Raw genomic sequence first — 17,236 nt, forward strand, 5'->3', positions numbered from 1 at the left:
CTCTGACCTAGGGTAAGATCCTACTCTGCCATCGCTCTCTCTGACCTAGGGTAGGATCCCACTCTGCCATCGCGCTCTATGACCTAGGGTAGGATCCCACTCTGCCATCGCACTGATTGACCTAGGGTAGGATCCCACTCTGCCATCGCTCTATGACCTAGGGTAGGATCCCACTCTGCCATCGCACTCTATGACCTAGGGTAGGATCCCGCTCTGCCATCGCACTCTATGACCTAGGTAGGATCCCGCTCTGCCATCGCGCTGTATGACCTAGGTAGGATCCCACTCTGCCATTGCACTCTATGACCTAGGGTAGGATCCCACTCTGCCATCGCACTCTATGACCTAGGGTAGGATCCCACTCTGCCATCGCACTCTATGACCTAGGGTAGGATCCCACTCTGCCATCGCACTGATTGACCTAGGGTAGGATCCCGCTCTGCCATCGCACTCTATGACCTAGGGTAGGATCCCACTCTGCCATCGCACTCTATGACCTAGGGTAGGATCCCACTCTGCCATCGCACTCTATGACCTAGGGTAGGATCCCACTCTGCCATCGCTCTATGACCTAGGGTAGGATCCCACTCTGCCATCGCACTCTATGACCTAAGGTAGGATCCCACTCTGCCATCTCACTCTCTGACCTAGGGTAAGATCCTACTCTGCCATCGCTCTCTCTGACCTAGGGTAGGATCCCACTCTGCCATCGCGCTCTATGACCTAGGGTAGGATCCCACTCTGCCATCGCACTCTATGACCTGGGGTAGGATCCCACTCTGCCATCGCTCTCTATGACCTAGGGTAGTATGCCGCTCTGCCATTGCACTCTATGACCTAGGGTAGGGTCCCGCTCTGCCATCGCACTCTATGACCTAGGGTAGGATCCCACTCTGCCATCGCACTGATTGACCTAGGGTAGGATCCCACTCTGCCATCGCTCTATGACCTAGGGTAGGATCCCACTCTGCCATCGCACTCTATGACCTAGGGTAGGATCCCGCTCTGCCATCGCACTCTATGACCTAGGTAGGATCCCGCTCTGCCATCGCGCTGTATGACCTAGGTAGGATCCCACTCTGCCATCTCACTCTATGACCTAGGGTAGGATCCCACTCTGCCATCGCACTCTATGACCTAGGGTAGGATCCCACTCTGCCATCGCACTGATTGACCTAGGGTAGGATCCCGCTCTGCCATCGCACTCTATGACCTAGGGTAGGATCCCACTCTGCCATCGCACTCTATGACCTAGGGTAGGATCCCACTCTGCCATCGCACTCTATGACCTAGGGTAGGATCCCACTCTGCCATCGCACTGATTGACCTAGGGTAGGATCCCGCTCTGCCATCGCACTCTATGACCTAGGGTAGGATCCCACTCTGCCATCGCACTCTATGACCTAGGGTAGGATCCCACTCTGCCATTGCACTCTATGACCTAGGGTAGGATCCCACTCTGCCATCGCTCTATGACCTAGGGTAGGATCCCACTCTGCCATCGCACTCTATGACCTAGGGTAGGATCCCGCTAAGCCATCGCACTCTAAATGTTCATTCAACACGGGGAGTTCATTCTTGACGCTCATAGAGGAACCCAAAGAGGTCTTTGCAGGGTTAGGAATCCGTCTGCTTCTTCCCTTGGCCCCTGGTAGGGTGACATGAAAGGGGCGTTCCATGGGTGTTGCTCTAGGTGATCCCACGAAACACACATGGATTCTGCAGCATTCCCAGATTTACAATGTTTCGTAAGCCTGGGAATGAGCCACAATACTACGCCTCCCCAGGGGAGGAGTAATGAGGCTCAACAAGGTGAAATACTTTTATTTCTCCTTGTTTTTTCCTTTTTCTATGCGTGCTACATTCTGCAGGACACATAGAAAGAGGAAAACACCTCTCAAGATTCTTTTTGTGCAGGAAGGTGTTCATTCCTGCACAAAAACAATCATCCCCGCAGCGCAGGCACCCTTGCACCTTGGTGCAAGGGTGTCTGCATTGGCGCATGGCAGCCAATTGTGCGCCAGCGCAGGGGAGAGCTCAGGGATACTGTTGTAAATATGACTTTTTCCTTTGCGTTTTCCTTTGCCCCTAAAGTAACGCAGTGCAGCCCAATGGTTTGCGGCACTGCGCTGCATTACTTCCTTGTAAATATGTCCCTACGTGTATAAGTGGCACAATCGGAGCTGCACACCCACTATTAGCATCTAATTTACAAGCCCTGGGTATATGTGTACCACTGTACAAGGGACCTACAAGAACATTAAATATTCCAATTGTGTATACACCGTCACCATGTTAAGAGGAGACAGCACATAGACTTAGCACTGGTCAGCAGTGAGGGGCAGATCTTCAAGCATTGTCACTTTTGCATGTATTGGACCCTCTGCAATAGACTCGCATCGCCACTGCATCCCGCTTCTTGGGACCGACGCATCGCCTTCAGAACCGCCACTGCGCAACACTTTTCCTGGCATAAGAGCCTCGCATCCCTCGTCGTAGGCAACTTCGACAATGACGACGACGAACCTCCGTATCACACCTTCATCACCCATTGGAGCTGATGCTTCCTCTCCAATGCGTCTCGCAAACTCAAGGCCAGCCTTCACATTGCCAGCCCCGTCGACAGGGTTCTCGACGCATCAGGACCCCACATCACAGTCTCATCGCATCTTGTAACTGACCATTGCCTCTGCTGTGTGACGCATCTTTGACGCGGATCCAATGCGTCGCTCCACAACCAGGTTTAAGGTACTTTGGTTCAGGTGGTCTAACTGGGTCCCTGTAGCGGGCCTGCACTCCATCACAATCAGCCTGAACTTTTGACTTTGTCCTAGTCTAGATTGACGGATATCCCCAATAGTGCTTTTTGCTTCTAGGTGCTATTTTTCATTTTAAACTTTATAAATCAATTTCTCAAGTTCTACTTATTGAATTTTTGTCATTTTGATCTTGTTTTATTTATTCAATTAAGCTCTATTCTTCTGACCTGTTGTGGAATCTTTTTGTGTGGTGTTTTCACAGTTTAACTGTTTGAAGTGTCCCACAAATACTTTACACATTGCCTCTAAGTTTAGCCTGACTGCTCTGTGCCAAACTATTAGAGGGTGAGCACAGGTTAATTTAAGGTTTGCCTACCTCTTACCCTGACTATGATTTTGGCAGTTGCTTGCCTAGGGCTCAAACTCCACTCAACCAACAACCCAATTTCTAACAGGAGCTATAACAGAGCCTAAAAAAGAGCCACCGTAACTACATAAAGGCACCGCTACTCCACGCGTGTAACTGGAGCAGACTGCCCTACTAAAGAACTTCGTAAAATTCTAACAGAATTCCACAATCCAGAGTGCCTAAACACAGAAACACCACAATCACAAGACTTGTGTGACAAAACCTCCAATTAATTGATCTAAAAAAAATTAAAAGATTGAAAATTACTTGATGGAAAAAGCAGACAACACCACAACTATACAATATTTAACAACCACGGAAAGAGAAACCAGCAATCATCCATCAACGCAAACTTTCAATCCATTGCCACAAAAAGATTCCCTCGATATCCTCATGGCAGTCAGATCATCGGGATCACCTTCAGACCCAGCGCCACCGAGAACCTTCAGAGGTGTCTTTCGCTCAACCTGTGCAGGGGGGGGCGGCCAGACCCCTCCTCAAGTCAGAGGACTTAGGTTCATTCCCAACGGAGCTGAAAACCTTATACATCAGGGTATCCTCAAAAGAAAACCATCAGACGCAGCAAACGACAAGCCCATCTCAGGTAGACCATTCTTGGGGAACATTTTGATAGAGCAGTGTTTACCCAGTTCTCCAACTTCATAGAAAATGATGGCTTAATGTCAGACCAAGAGTCCGGCTTCAGACCAGGCACAGAATCAGCCATCGTATCCACCGGGGATGACCTAAGACTCACAGTGGACAAACATGGAGAAGCCGCCTTGTAACTTCTGGATTTATCACCTGCATTTGAAACTGTCTATCACCACACACTACTGCAAAGGATCAACAGTCTAGGAGTCTCTGAAAGTGCTCACAGACTGCCAAAGTGTTGTCTACCTACCTTCTTTCACATCATCGCCTCGCACACAACACTGTGGTGTCCCTCAGGGATCCATCATATCTCCTCTATTATTCAACATCAGCCTAACCCCTGTACAAAATCTGATTAAATCACATAACCTCACCTGGTACTATGCAGATGACACCCAAATCATTTTAAAAATGGATCGCACCAAAGAGCTCTACAACTCACAACTCAATGACTGCCTACGTGCCATAAATGCATGGATGATGGATAGCCAATGACACATGCAAACACAGAGAGTATGGCCTGCGGAAAATAGCAAAAGTACCAGCTCACTACAACAGGGCCTAAGGACCTTTAAGTCCCTCCCATATCAAGAGAAGTAAGAAACCAAGGAGTAACCATTGATTCAGACCTATCCTTTATACTGCATACTAACAACGTCACAAAGACTGCCTTCTACACAATGAAAACACAAAGTCCATACAAGCCACAACGCTCTGGAACTCACTACCAGCCAGCGCTGGAAGCACTCGGGACCGTATACACTTCTGAAGTCAGTTGAACACATGGCCACTTCCATAACGGCATCACCCACGTCCTGGCAACACAGCCCACAAAACAGTTCACAATCCTCAGCTTACAACCCCCGGAGTGTAAAGATCTCAACCAGCAAACTGCTTCCATCATGCGTGTAAACTAAAAAGGGCATTGTATAGTTCTGTACTTGTATATGTAACAGTTATCGCTCACAATAACAATAAAATCATAATACACAGTGATCAGCATCTAATTACAACTTATACCTATGAAACTCACATAAGACATACCGGGCTGCACCAGCAGCACTGCACAGCAAATCAACAAGCCCTCACCAAATGAACAGGCATGGAAATCCAAAGAGATCCGTCACACGTCACTGGACAATCAGAAGGACTTTAAGATCGTCCACGATTGCAGGTTCCACATACGCATAGAATCTGACTGCTTCTTTACGGCTCACAAAGACATTCCAATATGGGATGCTTCTCTGTCCCTTCAAACATTCCAGCACGCGACCACAACTGTGCACAATTCTCAGATTGGACAACCCAGTGCAGTAGCCAACTCAGCAGACTATATCCTACGAAAGGCCATGAAGGGTCCCGCAGAGCAGTTCACAGCTACCAGCAAACTGAAAACCATCAAAACTGTGCGTCTGTGTCTCACACTTCCTCACTCAAAACACTGCTACGGCCTGCGTCCCGCAACTGCACCTCGGTGGTCATCACACACAGCATGGAAACACTTCCCACATAGGATCAAAACAAAAACCACATCCACCTAACCACACACCCTACACAGCTTACTGTACTGCTCATGTGGGCAAGAGCTTCAGCGCCCCACATAGGAGTGTTAAGTGTTAGATAAATGATGCAACACGATGCGACACACCTACCTCAACCCACTCTGATGAGCCAATGAGGTTATACTCTTCCGCGCCCCAGCTACAGAACAGTATGGATCGACGTGGCCTCCAACCTGGGGAGAGATAGAGAGGGAGTTAGGAGAAATAGAGATGGGGAGATGAAGGGAGAGAGTGAGGAGAGCTCTGAGGAGACATAAAGAGATAGAGTGAGGAGAGAGCTGGGGAGATAAAGGGAGAGAGTGAGGAGAGCTCTGAGGAGACATAAAGAGATAGAGTGAGGAGAGAGCTGGGGAGATAGAGAGAGAGGAAAGAGAGAGGAAAGAGATCGGAGGCAGTGGGAGAGTGAGGAGAGATGGGAAGATGGAGAGAGTGAGGAGAGCTCCGAGGAGACATAAAGAGATAGAGTGAGGAGAGAGCTGGGGAGATAAAGGGAGAGAGTGAGGAGAGCTCTGAGGAGACATAAAGAGAGGAGAGAGCTGGGGAGATGAAGGGAGAGAGTGTGGTAAATAATTTAATTACCGGGACTTAATTTGATACAGAAACATAATAAAATAGCTCAGTAAATAAGAGGCAGAATCCGTGGTATTAGAGGTTCGGAATGGGCTTTATTCCAATGGTCGATTATAATCGGTTGCTCCAGGTTCCATCACCACGAAGGTTCAGGAAGTGAAGTACATACGTTATTGACAATCAATTACTTTTATACAATAAGCATTACAGTGAAGCAAATACAAGAGGCGTAACAATTGATAGTGGAGATAATATATTCATACGTGGCAAAGATAGGCGTAACTGGGTGTGTCTAAAGAACGTCATCAGATGTGATGTCATAAGAGGGTGGTTACATGAAAGAATTTCGCAATGTCAGCAGAAATACTTGGCAGAAATGCGCGCGCAGCAGCATGACGTGTGATTGACGTGCCGCTAGGGGGTGAAGGGGACTTGACATTTAGCTCTTCATGTGGCGACAAATGTCTGGAGGGTCAAGTCAACCTAATCCCAAATCATATCTAACATCCTATGTTTAAAGAACTATGTTATCCAAAAGAGAGGCCTTCTTGGAGTAGAATCTTATTCTATACTAACTATACTGACTGTTAGTGCGTGTACAAGCGTCTAAGTGTCTACACTAGATGCGAGGGCAGGAATCTTCCATGGTAACAGGGCTATGAATTACTTGCATAAAGACAGAGAAGCCGGGCCTTTGCTCAGTAGCTGGCAGAATGTTTACTTAAGCTACTAGACAGGAATGCATTGGGCAGGGAGCGGAGCAGATAATTTTCGAAGGTGAAATACAGTTCTTGGCAGGCAGCAAGCTGATGTCAGACATCGAGAGCCGCGCAGAGGATGAGACAAAGTTCATGGTCACAGATGCAGGCTCGGACTGGAGCTTCAGAGACAGAAAGCAAGAAAAGCTTGATGACAGAATCAGGGCCTACTTGCCTGGACTGTAAAATGGCATAAGTGAACCATATAAAGGCGGTGGCCTTTCGTACTTAGGAATGGAATATCCGGCCCATTCATGGCGGATCTGAAAGAGGACATGTTAACGGTGGACGCACATGTATTTGCGTCTTCATAACTGGAACTGGAGGAAACATACATGTACTTGTAACATGCACATAGAACCGTTGGGGTCCAAGATAGGGGACATAACTGACCAGAAAAATCCATATTTCCACATTCCCTCCTTGTCCCCTACTTGCCCGTCAAGAGATATCAATCTTCATTAATCCATTGATTTGTTCATATAGCATCATTTGTTCTTCTTTCTTCTTCCGGGATCTTGAATGAAAATCTTGATGTGGAATGCACGATGTGGCACACAGACCACAAATCGCTGGTCCACATTGCAGGCATAAGCAGCAACTGAATAGTATGAGAAAGCCAATACCTAGGAAGGATAGGACTCTCCATCCCCAGGCTGATAACACGCTCCAAAACCAACCGGACCAAGTCCAGGTGCCTGGATTCTGGTGTATCTGGCTTACAATCTTATGAAGGTGCGTTATAGCTTTATATACAGATGGCGAATTTTCTGGTATGAAAATGCAACAGCTTGATCCGATGACCCTACAAGCTCCGCCCCTATCGGCCAGGATGACGTCAAGGACAAGACGATTTTGAAGCGCAACAATCCGCATAGCAGACTGCTCTTCTGTTAAATTGCCTAAGGCGGAAATAGTTTCGTTCACTACTGCTTCAAGGGTTCTAGTCAATCTACGTATCAGCTTACTATTAGTAACGGTACCTATATAGGGAAAGAGACCTTTATTGAAATCTGTGTATTTTTCCCATGCTGTTTCAGTGTAGTCGACTATTGGGAGATCTCTCCTTTCTCTATTGTGTACTAAATGAGTATTTCTGTGATAATCAGGAGGAGCTAGGAAAACAGGTGGCAAAAGGAATCCAATGTAGCAAGTACCATCCCAATCTAGAGGCAAACGTACATATGCCGTCTGACCACATATAAAATAGGAATGGCGGGAAGCTCTAAATGTAGACTTGCCTTGATCACTGAACTCTATTACAGTGGTGCATCTACTATGGCCCATATGTATGGAACCATTCTTTCTTACACATAATTCACCTTTTACTGGAAAGACTGACATGGCGGGCAAACTTGGATTAGCTTCGGATTCGACATTCAAGATCAGGAGATTAAGCGTAAAATTACCTAATCCATATACTTCATTTTCTAGATCAGTTCCTGTTCCTTTGGGAAGTCCCTCCTTGTTGGGGTGGCAGACTTTAAGTAAAACTAAGTTCAGATTTCCCCATACCCCATTGTCTTGATAAACTGCAGAGTTCGAATCTTGGGAATTAATTAAACTAAACCATGCTCCACAGGAGCCGTTATGTGTGAACGGATATGGAAAAAGAGGTAGAATTCCTTTATAGTTCTGATAGGGAGGGAGTCGGCCACATATCCAACAATTTGTAGCATTGCTAACCTGATGGGAATGATGTAACATACTAATAAAAGTGTTATTGCGCAGCGCAAATCTGTATGACAATTCATGCGGAGGTAATTCACTAAAAGAATGTTCAGCAGTAATATTATAAACATGTCTAGAAATAGGATAACATATGTGCAACAATATACTTGCAGTAATTATTAAAAGACTAAGGAAAAACGAAATTAATAACGTCACTGTACAATGACTACGCAGTGATTTACAGTACGCCTGTCGTTTCAGCATTTTTCGGGTGTATTCTCTATTCAGGTCCAAGGGATACATGTCAGAGACAATTCAACCGCTTCACCTCGGAGAGGACTTAAACAATCAAATTGCTTGACTGATTGGACCTGAGCTTTAGTTTATAATGTTCGGCATTACTCTTTTCAACAAAAGGAAGTTTTGAGTCAATGGGTGAAGACACACAAGGTGTAGTTTTTATATCTGATGGTAGTCCATAAAATTTCTTGATATGACTTGAATGAATCCAGCCTTTTCGACCCTCGATCTTCACGGCTGTCCTCGTCGTTAATAACACGAGCTGAGGTGACCGCCACCTAGGTTCCAGCTGAGTCTTTCGATCAAAATTCCTCACGAAAACGAGATCCCCCGGAATTACGTCATGGGGTTTCACTTCAGTGTTGTTAGGAAAAGCTGCAGCTACCTGTGAACGACAAGATTGTAGTGCAGACATCAAGGAAGCCAAATAATCTGTCAGCATATTACAGTCAATATCAGTTATTTTACGTGGTATAGGCGTCCCCCACATATTTGGTGGTCTGCCAAAGATCACCTCATACGGGGATAGCCCTGTTCGAGAGTGTGCTACCATTCTCATGTAAAAGAGTGCAACTGGTAATGCTACTACCCAGTCGACACCTTTCTCCCTGCATATTTTGGACAGTCTGATTTTCAAAGTTTGATTATGTCGTTCCACGAGACCTGCTGCCTCGGGGTGTCGGACACAATGAAACTTCCACTGATATCCTAGCAAAAGTGAAACGTGTTTCATTAATTCGGATGAGAACGGCTGGCCGTTATCTGAGTAGACAGCACGTGGTAAACCGTATCGTGGGAAGAATTCTCAAACTAGCTGCTTGGCAGTAGTCGGGGCAGTGTAATCTGATACCGGGTACGCTTCGGTCCAACGGGAAAGAGCACAGACAACTACGAGAACATATTTGAATCCTCGACATCGTTCCATCTGGATATAATCCATCTGGAGGACTTCAAAAGGGTGATCAGGGGGCTGAAATCCACCCTGCTCTACGGGAATGATTTTTCCTGGGTTGAACTGACAACATATCATACAGGTACGAACTTTGTGTTTCGCTGCTGCTCGTAAATGCTTGTTGAACCAAATATGTTGAATGCTGTCTAGCATAGCTTTCTCTCCTAGATGCGCTGGACTATGGACAGTGTTAATAATGACTTGGACCATTGAATCAGGAAGGAACCACACAGATTTTTCCTTCGTCATCCATCCTTGATCCGTTTGGATCCCTCCTAATTCAGTCCATTTCCTTATTTCGTCTGGAGTAGCATGTGTCTGTATGTCAATTACATCAAGAGCGGGATCCTTAACCATCATGCAATGTGTTGGTGTCTGGACTATTGTCTTTGTCATGTCGGATGTTTGAGTTTGAGCAGTCTGTTTAGCTGTTCTGTCAGCTAGATCATTGCCTTGAGAAATGATATCAGTAATTTTCGTATGAGCTTTACATTTCATAATCGATATTGCAATGGGCAAATGTATTGCATCTAATAAGGCATGAATGAGGGGTCCGTGCTGAATGTGGGCACCGTGAGAAGTTAAATAACCTCTCTCTCGCCACAGCACGCCGAAGTCATGTACAACTCCGAATGCATAACGTGAATCAGTGTATATGTTGACTTTTTTATTTGTGGCTTGAATACAGGCTTGTGTCAGAGCGACGAGCTCTGCTGCTTGAGCGGACAAGGTATTTATACACTTGGTTTCAATAATTTCAGTGTCTGTTGTGACTGCGTAAGCGGCCACTAACTCTCCTGTACTTGTTCTCATACATGAACCATCTACATACAACGTCAGGTCTGGATCTGACAATGGGACATCTGTCAAGTCTTGTCTGGGTTTCGTCGTTATTGTAATAACATCAATACAATCATGGGCTAATGGGTCTGTTCCATTTACAGGTAAAAGTGTGGCAGGATTCAATGTGTTACAACGTCTGATTTCTATATGTGGCTGAAACAATGTTAGTTCATACCCTGTAAGTCGTGCTATAGTCAAGTGTTGTGTTTGCGTTCGATTCACAAGAACCTCTACTGCGTGTGGTACTTGTACTGTCAATGGATGTCCTAACACTATGGCATCGCTTTGTCTGATTGCTAAAGCTGTCGCTGCCACTGATTTCAGGCACGCAGGCAGAGCCTGAGCTACGGGATCTAATGTACTAGAAAAATAAGCACACGGTTTGTGTGATCCTGCTTGTTCCTGTGTGAGTACTGACAAGGCAGTACCTTCTCGTTCTGTAACAAAGAGTGTAAAATGTTTTCTGTAACATGGTGTTGCTAAAACAGGTGCTTGACATAAAGCTTTCTTTAGGCTTTCAAAAGCTAGTGTGTGTTCCTGAGTCCAAGGGAGAACAGTCGATGTGGCTGCCTCCTGTGTTGTTAATTGAATGAGTGGTTTTGCTAGAAATGCATACTGAGGGATCCACTGCCTACAATATGAAGTGAGGCCTATGAAAGCCCGCACCTCCTTTTGTGTCTTGGGTATTGGCATGTTATCTATTAACTGAATGCGGTCGGGTGTAAGCTGCCTTCCCTCCTTGGACAGCGAGTGACCAAGGTAAATAACTCGCTGGACACAGAATTGCAGCTTAGAAGGGGACACCTTGTGCCCCTTTTCGGCTAGAAATTGTAAAACCGTCAGTGATGCTTTTTCACATTCAGGTTCGCTTCGGGCGGTGATCAGCAGATCATCGACATATTGAAGCAAAGCAGTGTTGACTGGCATGTGGATACTGTCGAGTTCTCGTTTCAGTGCTTGGCTATAGATGCTGGGGCTTTCTGTAAATCCTTGAGGTGCGCGTGTGAATTTAAAGCTACGTCCATTTAAACTAAATCCGAACAAATATTGGCTTTCCGGATCTATTGGGACGCTGAAAAAGGCATTCTTGAGATCAATTACAGTAAAGAATGTTGCTTCGGAATCAATAGCTGTCAGTAATGAAGAGATGTCTGGAACTACGGGGTATTGTGGTACAATACATTTATTTAATTCGCGCAGATCAATTACCAATCGATATACTGGGGGAGCCTTTGGATCAGTTCGTTTAAGAATCGGAATTATCGGTGAATTACATACATTGGAGTCGGTCTCCACAACCACTCCTTGGCCAATAAGTTCGTCAATGATTTGCAGTAAAGCCATTACAGCATCTGGGGGTAACTTGTATTGTCGCATTCGTGGTAGTACCACTCCTGCCTTTAGTGTGACTCGATATGGTGTAATGTTCATGCAACCAACATCTGTAGGGCCTTGTGCCCATAGATGTGTCGGTAAAGTCTGCAGTCGGGAATCCATATCTCGAGACACATAATGACCTTTGAAATCACGTAAAAACAATCTTACTCCTTCCGGAGAACAACATATTATAGCTCCTAGAGCTTTCAGTGTTTTTATTCCTAACAAGTTTTCTGGACATGATTTAGTAAGCAATAAATCTGTAGTTCTGGTCAAGGGTCCTATCGTAAGTGGAAGAGGCTGTGATACTTCATTAACAATAGGTTTTCCTGAAAAACCAAGGGAAATATTCTGTGAGCCTGAGAGGGGTGCCCCTGGAACTTCACTACGTTTTATGGTTGTTCGACTTGCCCCTGTATCGAGTAAAAATTTTCTATCTTGGCCTAATAATTCACTATGTACATAAGGTCCTTCTTGGTCTACAGGGACCTCGATAAGGGGTAAGTCAACTTCCCTCTCTAGGCTGGTTCATGCGTATCGTTGATAATCAGGATAGTCATACTGTGCGGTCTGGTACAGCTGTCGTGTCGTGGTTTGTGTGGCAGCAGCCGGCAATGCTGGTGCGGCTGGCACAAACTGTATAGACTGTTGTGGAGCTGGCATGGCCTGTGCATGCTGCGGTGCTCCTTGTTCATTCTGATCCTGTCTGGGTGGCCGTGGTCTTTCTTTTGTATTACCTATAGCGATATTATGTTTTAAAACTGGACAATCGTGTACGTAATGACCTGGCCTTTTACAATAGTTGCATGTCCCTTTTACAGGTCCTGCTGAATCACCGGAATGTGTCGTACCCTTTTTATGTCCTTCAGCTGGAACTGTCTGAGAGACTAGCATTTTCATCTTTGTGTCTTTCATGCGTCTTTGTTCATGTTCTTGTTCCTCTCTAATTCTATTGTAATGATACTGTAACATTTGTAACATTTGTGATGGGGTATTACCTTGCCATGTACTCTCGAATTTTAATACTCTATTCTTCACTTGGGGCAAAGAATTTTCAACTAATTTTGTCACAAACAGATGTGGGTATGACTCGCTACTTGCTTTTATACCACTATTTATACCAAAACATTTTTCGAATCGGGCATAGAAATCACTAGTGTCTTCATCTTGCTTTTGTTTACAGGCTGAAATTGCACCCCAGTCTTCCTTTTTCGTAGTTAATAAACGTGGCAGTACCTGTACTAGTAAACCTGGTAGTGCTTTAGTTTTGTCCCCAAGCCCCGAACCTGGACCTCGGGCCTTTTCTTCATTTTCTAATGCTGTCCACTCTATCTTTTGGTCTCCTACCTCCCACTCTTTTTCCTTGAGTTTTTCATAAATGCCAGCGGGCATTAATACCTTTAATATTGTCATAATGTCGGGATAGGTATACTCTCCCATGAGTAACATATCTTTAATTTCTCGGTGGAAACCCGCTGGGTCTTTGTCATGACTGGGTACCACTTTCTTCATTTCTAACAATTCTATTTTCGATATGGGCGTATATACATATACACGTTTAAACTGATTATCTTCGCCCTTTATTGGGTGTACTTCTCGTAAGGGATTCTGTCTGTCCATGTAATACATCGGTCTTTCCTTGATGGGCAATGAAACATGTTCTGGACATACAAAAAGAATGTACTGTTTTCTAGATTCTAGTATTTCCTTAATCAACTTAGTACCTGAACCTTTCCATTTATTCGTGAGTAATTCAGTCAATATATCAGGTAAGGGACCAGGATCTGAATGTTGGCTTTTATATAGTATAAGAAGTTGTTGAATCATATAAATCCCAGCTAAACGCTGTTCATCTGGGGTGAGGTTCAAAAATGTGTGTGCTACTGTATCATCACCATATTTTCTGGGACTGTCAATCCAATGAACGGCTGACCTGGCTAATTCTTGTTCATCCATAGAGTCGAGAAAATGATAACCCCTTCGTTCTCGCAGTAATTTGTCAGCGGCTTGGAACGAATGCTCGGGGGATCTCATATTTATTATAGGTGTTTGGAAATTCCTGTTATTATCTGGACATATCGGACGTATCGGGTCAGTAAAATATCTAGTACTATTACAAGATCTTCCTCTACCTACATAGGCTATGGTTTCTGACTGTCCTGTGGACAGTCCTGATCCTTCTTCCTCCTCGTTTTGTTCAAACTGGTCTACCGTTAATCTTTCTTCGTGTAGGCGTTCTATTTCTTTACGGATCTTTCTGCACATGGCTATTATACATTTTTGTCTATCATGTCTCCCTTCTGATATATTCTGGCTCCATCTGGTAAGAGTTTGCATTATTTCCGGATCTACCCCCGATCGGTCTTGATTTCTGATTACGCAATTTATGAGGAAACGTAACAGTTCCCCCTGTATCTCCACTTTCTGGTATTCCATAGCTCTGTTAATACATTCAGAGTCTCGCCCTGTTTGGACATAATGATATATTTTATCTAGATGCATAGTCATTCCTGGTAACTTCCCTAAATACACCGCGGCTCGTCTGATACGTAATGATGCCAGAATCATTTTGTCCTCTTTGCCGGGCACAGGGTCATATCTACAATCTACTAGAAGTTCCTTAAGCGTGCGGGCATTTATGAGTTTGGGGGTACGTGGATGTGCTGACTCTTGAAAGGTAAGTTTATTTATTCTGGGTGGCGTAGAAAAAATATTGGTAGCACCTCCGGTAGCCCCGTCTGGAGTATCGGGCGTGAAAGGATTCGTAGAACGCGATACAGCAACTATAGGTGTGGACAACACAGCTATAGAAGTAGCTGTAGGAACAGATGTGGAAACGGACGTGCTTGCCGGGACTTGTGTCAGGATTTGATGCTGTAAGGATACAGGATCTTGGCGTTGAACCTCCCCGGCCAACGGTCTATGTGGGGCGGGGTTAGCATACTCGGGAGCTGCGTCATCTAAATATGAGGAAAGAAAAACATCTTCTGCGGTTCTAGGATGCCCCTTAGGATGTACCTTTATTGGAAATAATGGGGGTGGCAAGTCTTTTGGTATCCCCGCAGTAGCCTTAGGTAATCCCTCGGCCAGAAGGGGATACATACCCTTCATAAGGGCATGTCTTTGTCTGTCTACTTGTTCTGATTTTACTCGTGTACCTTCTTCAATTAGTAGATTTTCTTGAACTTTATTTGAATTCTCTTTACTCTTCTCTTCCTGTCTACGTGCTTTTTCTGTTCGTCTATACGATTCTTTACGCCATAATTCAATGGCATCTTTCTGTGATTGTCTAGCTTTCTTTTTCCATAATTCTTCCTCTACTTTCACGATGCACTCTGCATCCCAGGTCCCAGTTGCGGGCCACCTCTGACTTTCTGGTAATTCCTTAGTGTAGTCTACCCATAAATCGAGAAATAATATAGCGTCTAGGCCGTGTTTATGATACATGAAGTACCCTGGAGTGTCCCTAGGAGGAATAGGAACAGCTTCTTTGAGTACCCCTTTTCTAGTTGTGATCTGTCTTAATTTCGAAAAGAGCGGCATATTGAGAACTGGTCTGCTACTTGATTTTGAACAAACTTAATACAATAACACACAATAATGAACAGTCATTCATACCACAATATGCAGGACGTATCAATACATTTAACATTTAACATTTAAAATGAGCAACGGTGATGATGACGATGATCTAAGAAAAACTTAATCACTAAAACATAATACTCGACATTTAACTGAATTATTCTGAATTTATATACTTGATATACTAGATATACTGCTAAACAGTACAGATACACTGCTGAAACAGTGCAGACCGGATTTGTGTACCCAAACCCGTCTTGACCGGCACAACCTATGTGCACGTCAGAACGCCTCCCCAGTAATGGTACTCACCGGGTAGCTCGGAACGGAAGGCCTCGGAACGGATCTGAACTGAACTTGAACTGGACTGGACTCGACTTGAACACTTCGGAAACCGGACTTGACTTGGGACTTCGGAAACTGGTGGGCCTCTGTATACCTCGGATCTTGCTCTCTCAGCTAGGCTCTGGTCGGGATACTTCGCACTTCTCACCGCCTCGTCTGGGTGTTGATCGCAGCCTCAGTCGCCCCCGCTTGACCGGAGGGAGATACAGGAAATCCTGCTGGTACGCGTTGTTGTCCGTCCAGCTGTGGCAGGAGACCGGGCCTGCAACGCACCGCCGGCGCGTGAGATGAGAAAGTGTCCCTGTTCGGGCGCCATTCATGTGGTAAATAATTTAATTACCGGGACTTAATTTGATACAGAAACATAATAAAATAGCTCAGTAAATAAGAGGCAGAATCCGTGGTATTAGAGGTTCGGAATGGGCTTTATTCCAATGGTCGATTATAATCGGTTGCTCCAGGTTCCATAACCACGAAGGTTCAGGAAGTGAAGTACATACGTTATTGACAATCAATTACTTTTATACAATAAGCATTACAGTGAAGCAAATACAAGAGGCGTAACAATTGATAGTGGAGATAATATATTCATACGTGGCAAAGATAGGCGTAACTGGGTGTGTCTAAAGAACGTCATCAGATGTGATGTCATAAGAGGGTGGTTACATGAAAGAATTTCGCAATGTCAGCAGAAATACTTGGCAGAAATGCGCGCGCAGCAGCATGACGTGTGATTGACGTGCCGCTAGGGGGTGAAGGGGACTTGACATTTAGCTCTTCATGTGGCGACAAATGTCTGGAGGGTCAAGTCAACCTAATCCCAAATCATATCTAACATCCTATGTTTAAAGAACTATGTTATCCAAAAGAGAGGCCTTCTTGGAGTAGAATCTTATTCTATACTAACTATACTGACTGTTAGTGCGTGTACAAGCGTCTAAGTGTCTACACTAGATGCGAGGGCAGGAATCTTCCATGGTAACAGGGCTATGAATTACTTGCATAAAGACAGAGAAGCCGGGCCTTTGCTCAGTAGCTGGCAGAATGTTTACTTAAGCTACTAGACAGGAATGCATTGGGCAGGGAGCGGAGCAGATAATTTTCGAAGGTGAAATACAGTTCTTGGCAGGCAGCAAGCTGATGTCAGACATCGAGAGCCGCGCAGAGGATGAGACAAAGTTCATGGTCACAGATGCAGGCTCGGACTGGAGCTTCAGAGACAGAAAGCAAGAAAAGCTTGATGACAGAATCAGGGCCTACTTGCCTGGACTGTAAAATGGCATAAGTGAACCATATAAAGGCGGTGGCCTTTCGTACTTAGGAATGGAATATCCGGCCCATTCATGGCGGATCTGAAAGAGGACATGTTAACGGTGGACGCACATGTATTTGCGTCTTCATAACTGGAACTGGAGGAAACATACATGTACTTGTAACATGCACATAGAACCGTT

The 17,236-nt window shown here is 45.0% G+C and overlaps 1 pseudogene across 1 annotated transcript in view; it reads right to left on the minus strand.

The window, feature by feature from the left end:
- LOC146799783 (putative N-acetylated-alpha-linked acidic dipeptidase) overlaps nt 1-17,236 on the minus strand; it is a 348,737-nt pseudogene that overhangs the window by 132,573 nt on the left and 198,928 nt on the right. The window contains exon 10 of the transcript XR_014968969.1: nt 5,475-5,557. The product of XR_014968969.1 is annotated as a putative N-acetylated-alpha-linked acidic dipeptidase (transcript). The remainder of the gene's footprint in view (nt 1-5,474; nt 5,558-17,236) is intronic.

This window comes from Triturus cristatus, chromosome 9, assembly GCF_964204655.1.
Source record: "Triturus cristatus chromosome 9, aTriCri1.1, whole genome shotgun sequence".
Classification (NCBI taxonomy): Eukaryota; Metazoa; Chordata; class Amphibia; order Caudata; family Salamandridae; genus Triturus; species Triturus cristatus.